This window comes from Schistocerca gregaria, chromosome 11, assembly GCF_023897955.1.
Source record: "Schistocerca gregaria isolate iqSchGreg1 chromosome 11, iqSchGreg1.2, whole genome shotgun sequence".
Classification (NCBI taxonomy): Eukaryota; Metazoa; Arthropoda; class Insecta; order Orthoptera; family Acrididae; genus Schistocerca; species Schistocerca gregaria.
Genome location: NC_064930.1, coordinates 59,222,135 through 59,236,627, shown reverse-complemented (window position 1 = coordinate 59,236,627; position 14,493 = coordinate 59,222,135).

The window sequence follows — 14,493 nt, the reverse complement described above, 5'->3', positions numbered from 1 at the left end:
CCACAATAATGCGTTCACTATGCTGTTTGTAGTAACTTACCCGCATTCCTATTTTCCTATTCATTCCTGCATTACCCCTATTTGATTTTGTGTTTATAACCCTGTAGTCACCTGACCAGAAGTCTTGTTCCTCCTGCCACCGAACTTCACTAATTCCCACTATATCTAACTTTAACTTGTCCATTTCCCTTTTTAAATTTTCTAACATACCTGCCCGATTAAGGGATCTGACATTCCACGCTCCGATCAGTAGAACGCCAGTTTTCTTTCTCCTGATAACGACATCCTCTTGAGTAGTCCCCGCCCAGAGATCCGAATGGGGGACTATTTTACCTCCGGAATATTTTACCCAAGGGGACGCCATCATCTTTTGATCATACATTAAAGCTGCATGCCCTCGGGAAAATTTACGGCCGTAGTTTCCCCTTGCTTTCAGCCGTTCGCAGTACCAGCACAGCAAGGCCGTTTTGGTTATTGTTACAAGGCCAGATCAGTCAATCATCCAGACTGTTGCCCTTGCAACTACTGAAAAGGCTGCTGCCCCTCTTCAGGAACCACACGTTTGTCTGGCCTCTCAACAGGTACCCCTCTATTGTGGCCATCTGTATCGCTGAGGCACGCAAGCCTCCCCACCAACGGAAAGGTCCATGGTCCATGGGGGGAGGAATTCATTCATAGTTTATAATAAAAATAGGGAGTAGCTGATATTCTGTCTGTGTCATATAAAATTCCTTTCTCCACTTGACGCTCTTGAAAACGGACAAATTTACACGAGTCCTTCAAACTCAGTTTTCACCCTTCCGTATTGGCGAGATAGTGGTATGATGCCCGGTTACAACATGATTTTTGGATGGAGTTTCAAAATATTAAAATCAATAGGAAAATACAGGTGATTTTTGGTGGTATTCGGCAGTTATCACTTTTCGAGAAAAGAAGAGTGGAGGACAGAGTAAGTTTTGTTTTATTTGCCTATTTAATTTAATACTTTGAATCTACAGGGTGTTGCAATAAGGTACGGCCAAACTTTCAGAAAACATTCCTCACACACAGAGAAAGAAAATATGTTATGTGGACATGTGTCCGGAAACGCTTACTTTCCATGTTAGAGTTCATTTTATTACTTCTCTTCAAATCACATTAATCATGGATTGGAAACACACAGCAACAGAACGTACCAGCGTGACTTCAAACACTTTGTTACGGGAAATGTTCAAAATGTCCTCCGTTAGCGAGGATACGTGCATCCACCCTCCGTCGCACGGAATCCCTGATGCCCTGATGCAGCCCTGGAGAATCGCGTATTGTATCACAGCCGTCCACAATACGAGCACGAAGAGTCTCTACATTTGGTACCGGGGTTGTGTAGAGCTTTCAAATGCCCCCATAAATGAAAGTCAAGAGGGTTGAGGTCAGGAAAGCATGGAGGCCACGGAATTGGTCCGGCTCTACCAATCCGTCGGTCACCGAATCTGTTGTAGAGAAGCGTACGAACACTTCGACTGAAATGTGCAGGAGCTCCATCGTGCACGAACCACATGTTGTGTCGTACTTGTAAAGGCACATGTTCTAGCAGCACAGGTAGAGTATCCCGTATGAAATCATGGCGGTGAATCGAGGAAGTACAGTACATACTGACGAAACTAAAATTAGCTCTAACATGGAAATTAAGCGTATCCGGACACATATCGACATAACATCTTTTCTTTATTTGTGTGTGAGGAATGTTTCCTGAAAGTTTGGCCGTACCTTTTTGTAACACCCTGTATGTATCTTGAATCTGAATCAAAATCTGTCACTCTTTGTTCGACATCTACGTTTATTACAGAAAATAGGAATAAAAAATCGAAAATGGGTTATTTCTGAAACCGGTTATTTTGAGCGGTTTTAACATCAGGTTAAACTGGGCGAAAAAAAGCGTATAACCACCGTAAACCTGTTGTTACAGCGACAGCCACCATTCCTAAGCGATAACTACCATCACTCACGTCTACGCCTAGCATGATTTTTTCCCACCGTGTACAAACTCTTAGGGACTGATCGCTGTAAAAAGGCCTCCCGTCCAGTAGACCGGTCGCCGGGTCCGTTTGACACCACTCCGGCGACTTGCGCGTCGATGGGGATGAAATTATGATGATCAGGACAGCTCAACACCCAGTCCCTGACCGGAGAAAATCTCCGACCCAGTCGGGAATCGAACCCGGACCCTTAGGATTGACAGTTTGTCGCGCTGACCACTTTTTTTTCCACGACGGTTTCCACTTTTTTTTAAATGTATTATAGTAGGAAGAAATGGGGTAAAGGTGGTTTGAAGCTCACACTGAGAATTCAAAGCTACATTTTTTTATTTTTTTATTTTTAATTTTTCTGTTTTTATTTTATTTTTTCCAATATCAGACTTACAACCTTTGCTGACAGACATTTTGTTGTACTACCGCATAAATAGTGTCTATAAGGTCCAAATGTTGACAAATAGTGGCTCATTAGAAAATTAAGTAATTAAGGAAATGAATAAAATTGAAAATGTCCGAATGAAAGAGATGAAGACATTGCGGATAGTACAAATACAAAAGAAACATGCTCCTGTAGCAATGAAATGAAATTCGTGCCGGGGGCGAGACCTGCTCGCAACCCGACGTTCGATAGAGCAAGGCAGCCATCTATCGACCCGTTCTCCAGACGTTGGTGTAAGACTGGGTCGTCTTCTCGAAATTAACTAAGGGTCCGTAAGTGTGATCGATGTCTATCTCGGCTTCTTCGTTTATCTCATCTCTCACCCGTCACACCCTATCTGGCCGGCGGGTCGGTAAATGTAAGTCGCAAGTAATTAGCGAAATCTTGCCCATATTTCTTATGCTGTTGCACCTTCGTGTATCCATCCAGGAGAAAATGCCAAAAATCCATTTTGTCTTTTTCCGATTAGTTACAGTCGTAGCCCACCACCATTCCCTGTACCCATGTCACTGCATTGGTTTTTTGGACCGGAAAATAAGATTCTTGGGGGAAAAAAAAGTGTGTCTGATGAAGTTGTGTGAGGGGCAGAGCGTAGTAGGAACGTCAATATCTGCCGTGCCAAGTGCCGCACCAGAGCCGTCCCACTACATGCTAAACGGTGTTCATCAGTGTCCACTGTTGCGCAGCCAAATCACAGTGGAGTGTCTGCCAAATGAATCTCGTGACTTAAGACTGTAGATGGATATTCCAACTCAAGTAGTACATTTGCTTATTTTAGTGAATGGTATTTTGAAAATCAAGTCACACTTTTATGCTACCATGTGGGTTCATAGTTTTCAGTGTTGTGAGTGGTTCACTGATGAACAATCTGTTATTGACTAACATGTGTCTTTAATATTCAAGATACCACAGTCACCCTCATCAGATTTGTGTGGCAGGACCATTGTTAATGACTCCTTTGTAAGTATCTACCGAAATTTAAATAAAAGTTGTAAACAGTAATTGTGACAAGTGAATAACATATCAACTATTTCAGAAAACTGAGGTGACCACCATTACTGAAGAGGTCACAGTAAATGAAGAATGTAGTGAAGAAGACAACAGCAATGTAAGTGCATAAACAGTCTTCTCGTGTACATCAATAGTTCATTAGCCATAAATCTCTCTTGATAAAAAGAATGTAACATTTTGATTATATTAATACTTTTACTGCAACAAAATAGTACTTCACTTTCATACATATTATTTATATTAATCAATCTGTATACTGAGCAAGCAGTGAAGGAAACAAAAGAAAAATTCGGAGTAGGTATTAAAATCCGTGGAGAAGAAATGAAAACTTTGACGTTTGCGGATGACATCGTAATTCTGTCAGAGACAGCAAAGGACTTGGAAGAGCAGTTGAACGGAATGGATAGTGTCTTGAAAGGAGGATATAAGATGAACATCAACAAAAGCAAAACAAGGATAATGGAATGTAGTCGAATTACGTGGGCTGATGCTGAGGGAATTAGATTAGGAAATGAGACACTTAAATTGGTAAAGGAGTTTTGCTATTTGGGGAGTAAAATAACTGATGATGCTCGAAGTAGAGAGGATATAAAATGTAGACTGGCAATGGAAAGGAGAGCATTTCTGAAGAAGAGAAATTTGTTAACATCGAGTATAGATTTAAGTGTCAGGAAGTCGTTTCTCAAAGTATTTGTATGGAGTGTAGCCATGTATAGAAGTGAAACATGGACAATAAATAGTTAAGACAAGAAGAGAATAGAAGCTTTCGAAATGTGGTGCTACAGAAGAATGCTGAAGATTATATGGGTAGATCACATAACTAATCAGGAGGTATTGAATAGGATTGCGGAGAAGAGGAGTTTGTGGCACATCTTGACCAGAAGAAGGGACCGGTTGGTAGGACATGTCCTGAGGCACCAAGGGATCACCAATTTAGTATTGGAGGACAGCTTGGAGGGTAAAAATCGTAGAGGGAGACCAAGAGATGAATACACCAAGCAGTTTCAGAAAGATGTAGGTTGCAGTAAGTACTGGGAGATGAAGAAGCTTGCACAGGATAGAGTAGCATGGAGAGCTGCATCAAACCTGTCTCAGGACTGAAGACCACAACAACAACAACATTTACATTAAAATATTTTACATAGAGAACTTTAAAAATGCTATTGTAGTTTACGTAACTACACTCCTGTAAATTGAAATAAGAACACCGTGAATTCATTGTCCCAGGAAGGGGAAACTTTATTGACACATTCCTGGGGTCAGATACATCACATGATCACACTGACAGAATCACAGGCACATAGACACAGACAACAGAGCATGCACAATGTCGGCACTAGTACAGTGTATATCCACCTTTCGCAGCAATGCAGGCTGCTATTCTCCGATGGAGACGATCGTAGAGATGGTGGATGTAGTCCTGTGGAACGGCTTGCCATGCCATTTCCACCTGGCGCCTCAGTTGGACCAGCGTTCGTGCTGGACGTGCAGACCGCGTGAGACGACGCTTCATCCAGTCCCAAACATGCTCAATGGGGGACAGATCCGGAGATCTTGCTGGCCAGGGTAGTTGACTTACACCTTCTAGAGCACGTTGGGTGGCGCGGGATACATGCGGACGTGCATTGTCCTGTTGGAACAGCAAGTTCCCTTGCCGGTCTAGGAATGGTAGAACGATGGGTTCGATGACGGTTTGGATGTACCATGCACTATTCAGAGTCCCCTCGACGATCACCAGAGGTGTACGGCCAGTGTAGGAGATCGCTCCCCACACCATGATGCCGGGTGTTGGCCCTGTGTGCCTCGGTCGTATGTAGTCCTGATTGTGGCACTCACCTGCACGGCGCCAAACACGCATACGACCATCATTGGCACCAAGGCAGAAGCGACTCTTATCGCTGAAGACGACACGTCTCCATTCGTCCCTCCATTCACGCCTGTCGCGACACCACTGGAGGCGGGCTGCACGATGTTGGGGCGTGAGCGGAAGACGGCCTAACGGTGTGCGGGACCGTAGCCCAGCTTCATGGAGACGGTTGCGAATGGTCCTCGCCGATACCCCAGGAGCAGCAGTGTCCCTAATTTGCTGGGAAGTGGCTGTGCGGTCCCCTACGACACTGCGTAGGATCCTACGGTCTTGGCGTGCATCCGTGCGTCGCTGCGGTCCGGTCGCAGGTCGACGGGCACGTGCACCTTCCGCCGACCACTGGCGACAACATCGATGTACAGTGGAGACCTCACGCCCCACGTGTTGAGCAATTCGGCGGTACGTCCACCCGGCCTCCCGCATGCCCACTATAAGCCCTCGCTCAAAGTCCGTCAACTGCACATACGGTTCACGTCCACGCTGTCGCGGCATGCTACCAGTGTTAAAGACTGCGATGGAGCTCCGTATGCCACGGTAAACTGGCTGACACTGACGGCGGCGGTGCACAAATGCTGCGCAGCTAGTGCCATTCGACTGCCAACACCGCGGTTCCTGGTGTGTCCGCTGTGCCGTGCGTGTGATCATTGCTTGTACAGCCCTCTCGCAGTGTCCGGAGCAAGTATAGTGGGTCTGACACACCGGTGTCAATGTGTTCCTTTTTCCATTTCCAGGAGTGTACTTTAATGCTAGATTCTGTAATATGTATGTCGCACAATACCATACCAGTTTTCTTTTTCCAGCACTCGCAAGACATTTTTACTGTGGGGTGTACTGAGGGAAGTACACCTGTGTCAACACCTTGGGTACCACCACAATCATCTCTAAGGGAACCTTATGCCTCAGCAGGAAAGAGACGTAGGAGGGGATGAATTGGCAGCCTCAACATTGTCTCTTTTAAGAGACATTCAAGTGTCAATTAGTGGCAGTAATGAAGATGATACGTTTGGTCAGTACGTTGCTGCTGAATTGAAAAAAATGAAAAATCTTGCAATCAAGGCTGAAGTAAAATTGAATGTGATGAAATCTATCGTGAATGACATTCATAAAGAATCAGTAACTGATTTTAAACTTAAGAGATTGGCTTTCATTAATGAGTTTTACCTTTAGGAACAGTACCTACATCTTACATGGGTTGATCCTAGGAGTATCCTTTCTCCTTCTGTTTTGGTAGGTTTCCCCCTTTCTTATTCCTATCCTCCTGTGGTACAGGCCAATCCCCTTCTTGGTGCCCCAGTCCGCGCAGTATAGGTCAGCCTTTCATAGGTCTGTTTATCCGCCCTTTTTCTCATCCAATAAATGTCAAGTGCGCCCTCCATATCCATCTTGAGTAGGCCTCCTGGTTCATTGCCCTAGCATACATCTTTATGAATTCTATTCTTAAGTATTCTATGGTGAAATTACAAATCCACTTTACGTTTCTATTCCACTTTCTAATACTTCATTTAATACCCTAAAGTCCTCTTTCACTCCTCCCTTTTACCATATAAACAGATATGATGTCTACGCATAGTAGATGCTATGTCTACCTGTAGTTACCAACTTTGCCTTTTCTCAAAGGACTAGCATGGCACATGTAAATATATGTTTGAGAGTGACAAAAATAATGGCGCAGAACAGTCACATATCTACAATGTAATATGTAGATATGTAGATATGTTTTTATTCCCCTAGATCCCTTGGCAGTTCTGCCATCACTTCAGGTTCCTAATTCCCCTTTTTGTGCTTAAGTATATCTTTGTGTGTATGTAGACGTGTGTTTACATATCCTGATTCTTTGGCCTACTTACATGAAATAAGTTGAAGGTTATTGGAAACCATGGAAAATAAGAAGGACTTCAGCATTGCTAAATCGAATAAGAGAAAGAAGGTAGCTCCAAAGACAGGAAAACCCTTCCCATCCACCCTTCCCTAGGATCCCTACTTTGCTGGTACTTTAGTGAGAAGCCAGAGGAGGTATGATGTTAAACGTCTCCTACAGAACGGACATTCTCACCTTCACCTTTGAAGCCTATGAAGAAAAATTGCAGTAACCCCTACGGGATGGCAAATGGTGAAGAATCGGTCACACATGTCTGCGAGGGTTGTCTGAAAGGTATGATACGTGTGTAGTGTTAGTTATGCTTTTACTTACACTAACCACCCTTTTCAAAATCGATAAAAACCCTCCCCTTTACATTACATCTCACAAAAGGTATAAATTATTCTATAAAAATAGAAAATTATACACTACGATAACATAGCTGTTTAGTCATTCACTTTACACTATATTTCATACACACATAAGTACTCCGTTCAGTTTATTTTGTAAACTATTGCTTTTAAAAGTTGCACTTCTCAACAACTTCCCACTGCCATGAAACATAACCTGTTGAACTAAAGAATTCACACAGTTTTTCGCACACTTCCCTGGCACACAGTTACGTGCGATTTCCACTATCCAGAGATATACTAGAGAGAGAGTTCTCTGCTCACCGCGAACCATTGTTTATGGTGCACAAGTCTGTTTTTTCTGTATCAGCATCAGTCAGACATGTGCTGTCAACCTCTTCAATCGAGAAGTTGTGCACTATGCACAAAGTCTGAACAATTAATTTCACTTTCTGAACAGGTAGTGGAACTGTACTGAGACGAACTCTAAAGCGTTTGGTCAGAATACTGAAAGTGTTTCCCACTACTCGCCTCCCTCTTGACAGTCAGTAGTTAAAAATCTCCAGAATGAGATTTTCACTCTGCAGCCGAGTGTGCGCTGATATGAAACTTCCTGACAGATTAAAACTCTGTGCCGGACCGAGACTCGAACTCGGGACCTTTGCCTTTCGCGGGAAGAAGCACGACTCACGCCCGGTCTCACAGCTTCACTTCTGCCAGTATCTCGTCTTTTACCTCCAAACTTTACAGAAGCTCTCCTGCGAACCTTTCAGAACTAGCACTCCTGAAAGAAAGGATACTGCGGAGACATGGCTTAGCCACAACCTGGGGGATGTTTCCAGAATGAGATTTTCACTCTGCAGCGGAGTGTGCGCTGATATGAAACTTCCTGGCAGATTAAAACTCTGTGCCCAACCCAGACAGTTTTAATCTGCCAGGAAGTTTCATTTTAGTTAAAAATCTGTTTGGACTTTGGTTCTGGTAGTATTTATAGTGTTTCGTGATATATGGTTCCAGGTAAAAGGCATCATCAGCAAGTACCACATATGGCACTTCAGTTTTCGTACCAGGGAGTGATTTTTGCAGTGGTACCTTGAACCAGTTTTCCCGAAATGCACTGCTGATCAAGCTGTTTGCATACACCATACCATCACTAGCTCTCCCATTGCACCCAATATCGATTAAAGAGAATCTGTACCTAGCGTCCTTGGGCGTACCCAGAGAGGGGCAGGGGGGGGGGGGGGGGTGCACTTGCCCCCCCCCCCCCCAGAAGATATTCGCAGTTTTTCACTAGTTTACTGTTTTATTTAATAAGAAATGCTGTATGTTTTCTCGGATTGTACAAGTGCATTCTTGTAATTAAAATGTTTATTAAAAGCAGTTTTTCAGTGGTTTACTGTTTTATTTAGTAAGAAGTGCTGTACGTTGCCTCGAGTCCTTGTTTCCTGACACTAGGATGACCCCCCCCCCCCCAGTTCAGATCCTGGGTACGGCCTTGCTAACGTCCACAATAGCTAGTTAAACAATGTTGTGGATTTTTTTTTAATAATGGAAGTATGCTGATCCTGCAGTTTGTGGTGGGGCGAATGCTTTGTATTTCCCATCCATTGCACCTGAAAATAAAAGTATGTAGTTTTATATAGCAGTATATAGACTTATAGAGTGCGAAATAAAAAACTGCCTATAGCTGAGTATGATGTATTCCAAGATTTCAAACATGGCTGAAATGCTGATGTAGTTCATTAAAAGCATCTTAATTACATTTTATTATTGTCAGATTTTCTCCATATTATGTAACTTAATTTTGTGACTTATCAATGCAGTTTGGGAACTGTCACATCAAATTCTTCGGCAATTTCCACCCACTTTTTTCTGTTGCTGATGCCTGTAACATTATATTCTTAAGAACTGTTGGAGTGACACACACACACACACACACACACACACACACACACACACACACACACGTGATAGTATAAGTAAGTCTGAACAAAAAACGTTGTATGAACGTAGGTTTAAAATATTAGGGTGGTCCATTGGTAGTGACTGGTCTAAATATCTCACGAAATAAGCATCAAACGAAAGAACTACAAAGAACGAAACTCGTCTAGCTTGAAGGGGGAAACCAGATGGACCTATGGTTGGCCCGCCAGATGGCGCTGCCATAGGTCAAATGGATATCAACTACGTTTTTTTTTTAAAAAAATAGGAACCACCATAGTTTATTACTTATTCGTGTAGTACGTAAAGAAATATGAATGTTTTAGTTGGACCACTTTTTTCGCTTTGTGATAGATGGCGCTGTAATAGTCACAAACGTGTAAGTACGTGGTATAACGTAACATTCCGCCAGTGCGGACGGTATTTGCTTTGTGATACATTACCCGTGTTAAATGGACCGTTTACCAATTGCGGAAAAGGTCGATATCGTGTTGATGTACGGTTATTGTGATCAAAATGCCCAACGGGCGTGTGCTATGTATGCTACTCGGTATCTTGGACGACATCGTCCAAGTGTCCGGACCGTTCACCGGATAGTGACGTTATTTAAGGAAACAGGAAGTGTTCAGCCACGTATGAAACGTCAACCACGACCTGCAACTAATGATGATGCCCGAGTAGGTGTTTTAGCTGCTGTCGCGGCTAATCCGCACATCAGTAGCAGACAAATTGCTCGAGAATCGGGAATCTCAAAAACGTCGGTGTTGAGAATGCTACATCAACATCCATTGCACCCGTACCATATTTCTATGCACGATGAATTGCATGGCGACGACTTTGAACGTCGTCAACAGTTCTGCCACTGGGCACAATAGGAATTACGGGACGATGACAGATTTTTTGCACGCGTTCTATTTAGCGACGAAGCGTCATTCACCAACAGCAGTAACGTAAACCGGCATAATATGCACTATTGGGCAACGGAAAACCCACGATGGCTGCGACAAGTGGAACATCAGCGACCTTGGCGGGTTAATGTATGGTGCGGCATTATGGGATGAAGGATAATTGGCCTCCATTTTATCGATAGCAGTCTAAATGGTGCAATGTATGCTAATTTGCTACGTAATGTTCTACCGATGTTACTACAAGATGTTTCACTGCACGACAGAATGGCGATGTACTTCCAACATGATGTGCGGCACATAGCTCGCGTGCGGTTGAAGCGGTATTAAATAGCATATTTCATAACAGGTGGACTGGTTGTCGAAGCACCATACTGTGGCCCGCTCGTTCACCGGATCTGACGTCCCCGGATTTCTTTCTGTGGGGAAAGTTGAAGGATATTTGATATCGTGATCCACCGACAACGCCTGACGACATGCGTCAGCGGATTGTCAATGCGTGTGCGAACATTACGGAAGGCGAACTACTCGCTGTTGAGAGGAATGTCGTTAGACGTATTGGCAAACGCACTGAGGTTGACGGACATCATTTTGAGCGTTTATTGCATTAATGTGGTATTTACAGGTAATCACGGTACGTTCACAGAGGTACATGTATCAGATTGAAACAACCGAAATAAAATGTTCAAACGTACCTACGTTCTGTATTTTAATTTAAAAAACTTACCTGTTACCAACTGTTCGCCTAAAATTGTGAGCGATATGTTTGTGACTATTACAGCGCCATCTATTACAAAGTGAAAAAAGTGGTTCAACTAAAACATTCATATTTCTGTACGTACTACATGAATCTGTAATAAAAAATGGGGGTTCTTGTTTTTAAAAAAACGCAGTTGATATCCGTTTGACCTATGGCAGCGCCATCTAGCAGGCCAACCATAGCGCCATTTGGTTTCCCCCTTCAAGGTAGACGAGTTTCGTTCTTTATAGTTTTTTTTTCGAAAAATGGCTCTGAGCACTATGTGACTTAACTTCTGAGGTCACCAGTCCCCTAGAACTACTTAAACCTGACTAACCTAACGAAACACATCCATGCCCGAGGCAGGATTCGAAACTGCGACCGCAGCAGCATCTCAGTTCCGGACTGAAGCGCCTAGAACCGTTCGACCACAGCGGCCGGCTATCCAAGTGATGAAAAGCTATTAAAAAAAATAAAAAAAAACAGTGAGCGTCCCACGGCAACAGTTCATTAATTGCGTGTGAGACTCGGGCGTAGTGCCGCTCTACCCGAATAATCATCGGTTCGGAAGTTGATACGGCGGAAGTTTGAAACCACGAGTTCTGTTACAAACACTAAGAACACAGGGCGACTGTTTAGAACACGAGGAAACATTGCTGTCGTGAGCGTCAATGCGACCGTAAGCACCAGAAAAGCGGTTCGTCGACGAGCTCAACAACTGAATTTCTCTCTCGTTAACTGCATGAAATCGTACCAAAATGCGTGTGTAAGAGACTCAACTTAACACAACAGATGAAGCCTGCAGATCACGGGAAGAAACGTCGACTTGCTCAGTGGGTTTTGGCTGGACAAGCGGAGAAAGAGAGCCTCACAAAATGAATTATTTTCTCAGATGAGGCGCACTTCCACCTCCGTTCGTACGTCACTGAGCGTAACTGCAGTATTTTGGGTCACCGAAATCCGCGAGTCACTGTGGAAGATGAGACGCATCCACGACGCAGAACTGTGTGGGGTGCGTTCTGGGTGGGAGCAGTGACCGGTTCGTACTTTTTTGAAAATACTGAGGGATCTGCCGTCACTGTGAAAGGCGACCGTTACCGAAACGTGCCTTCTGATTTGTTTTTCCCTCTTATTGATGAAAATTACGATTTTTTGGTTTCAACGAGATTATGCGATATGTCACGTATCTCGTGAAACGATTGCTCTGCTGAATGAAAAGCTTCCTCAAAAAATTATCTCTTTGCGTGGCAACAAGGAATGGTCAGCCAGATCCTACGAACTTAGTCCTTGTCAGTTTCGTTTGTGAGGATTTGTGACGTCAAAAGTGTACGTGAAGAAACCACAAACAGCACACCAATTGAAGGACGAAATTAAAAGGGTTATTAACGATATCCCACCAGATGTTTGTGAACGAGTCATCGAAAACTTCAATGAACGCATTGCTATTTGACGTGCGGCTTTGGCTGGTCAAGTACAGGATATACACTCCTGGAAATTGAAATAAGAACACCGTGAATTCATTGTCCCAGGAAGGGGAAACTTTATTGACACATTCCTGGGGTCAGATACATCACATGATCACACTGACAGAACCACAGGCACATAGACACAGGCAACAGAGCATGCACAATGTCGGCACTAGTACAGTCTATATCCACCTTTCGCAGCAATGCAGGCTGCTATTCTCCCATGGAGACGATCGTAGAGATGCTGGATGTAGTCCTGTGGAACGGCTTGCCATGCCATTTCCACCTGGCGCCTCAGTTGGACCAGCGTTCGTGCTGGACGTGCAGACCGCGTGAGACGACGCTTCATCCAGTCCCAAACATGCTCAATGGGGGACAGATCTGGAGATCTTGCTGGCCAGGGTAGTTGACTTACACCTTCTAGAGCACGTTGGGTGGCACGGAAACATGCGGACGTACATTGTCCTGATGGAACAGCAAGTTCCTTTGCCGGTCTAGGAATGGTAGAACGATGGGTTCGATGACGGTTTGGATGTACCGTGCGCTATTCAGTGTCCCCTCGACGATCACCAGAGGTGTACGGCCAGTGTAGGAGATCGCTCCCCACACCATGATGCCGGGTGTTGGCCCTGTGTGCCTCGGTCGTATGCAGTCCTGATTGTGGCGCTCACCTGCACGGCCCCAAACACGCATACGACCATCATTGGCACCAAGGCAGAAGCGACTCTCATCGCTGAAGACGACACGTCTACATTCGTCCCTCCATCACGCCTGTCGCGACACCACTGGAGGCGGGCTGCACGATGTTGGGGCGTGAGCGGAAGACGGCCTAACGGTGTGCGGGACCGTAGCCCAGCTTCATGGAGACGGTTGCGAATGGTCCTCGCCGATACCCCAGGAGCAACAGTGTCCCTAATTTGCTGGGAAGTGGCGGTGCGGTCCCCTACGGCACTGCGTAGGATCCTACGGTCTTGGCGTGCATCCGTGCGTCGCTGCGGTCCGGTCCCAGGTCGAAGGGCACGTGCACCTTCCACCGACCACTGGCGACAACATCGATGTACTGTGGAGACCTCACGCCCCACGTGTTGAGCAATTCGGCGGTACGTCCACCCGGCCTCCCGCATGCCCACTATACGCCCTCGCTCAAAGTCCGTCAACTGCACATACGGTTCACGTCCACGCTGTCGCGGCATGCTACCAGTGTTAAAGACTGCGATGGAGCTCCGTATGCCACGGCAAACTGGCTGACACTGACGGCGGCGGTGCACAAATGCTGCGCAGCTAGCGCCATTCTACGGCCAACACCGCGGTTCCTGGTGTGTCCGCTGTGCCGTGCGTGTGATCATTGCTTGTACAGCCCTCTCGCAGTGTCCGGAGCAAGTATGGTGGGTCTGACACACCGGTGTCAATGTGTTCTTTTTTTCCATTTCCAGGAGTGTAATTTTTCATACATAAATGGGATAAGTTTCTGAATGTGTTTGTAAAAAAATTGCAATAAATTCTGTATGTTCTATCGCACTTTAATATTCGTCCCTCTAATATAGAATGCGCACTAGCTACTCATCACATTTCCACATTATAAATCATTACATTCATTATTTGTTCACTACGCACAATTGCAACACCATCAACTAGAAAACATCATCTTGTAGCAAGCCTAGACCTGGTTATATCTGTCAATGAGGGCCCCCGACCACGGGAGAAGTTGTGGCACATAGGGTTCACAATGTTACCAAACTTCTGTTAAATTCAAGAAACCAAGATGAAATAAAACTTCCTGGCAGATTAAAATTGTGTGCCGGACCGAAACTCGAACTCAGGACCTTTACCTTTCACGGGCAAGTGCTCTACCATCTGAGCTACCCATGCAGGACCCACAGCTTTACTTCTGCCAGTATCTCGTCT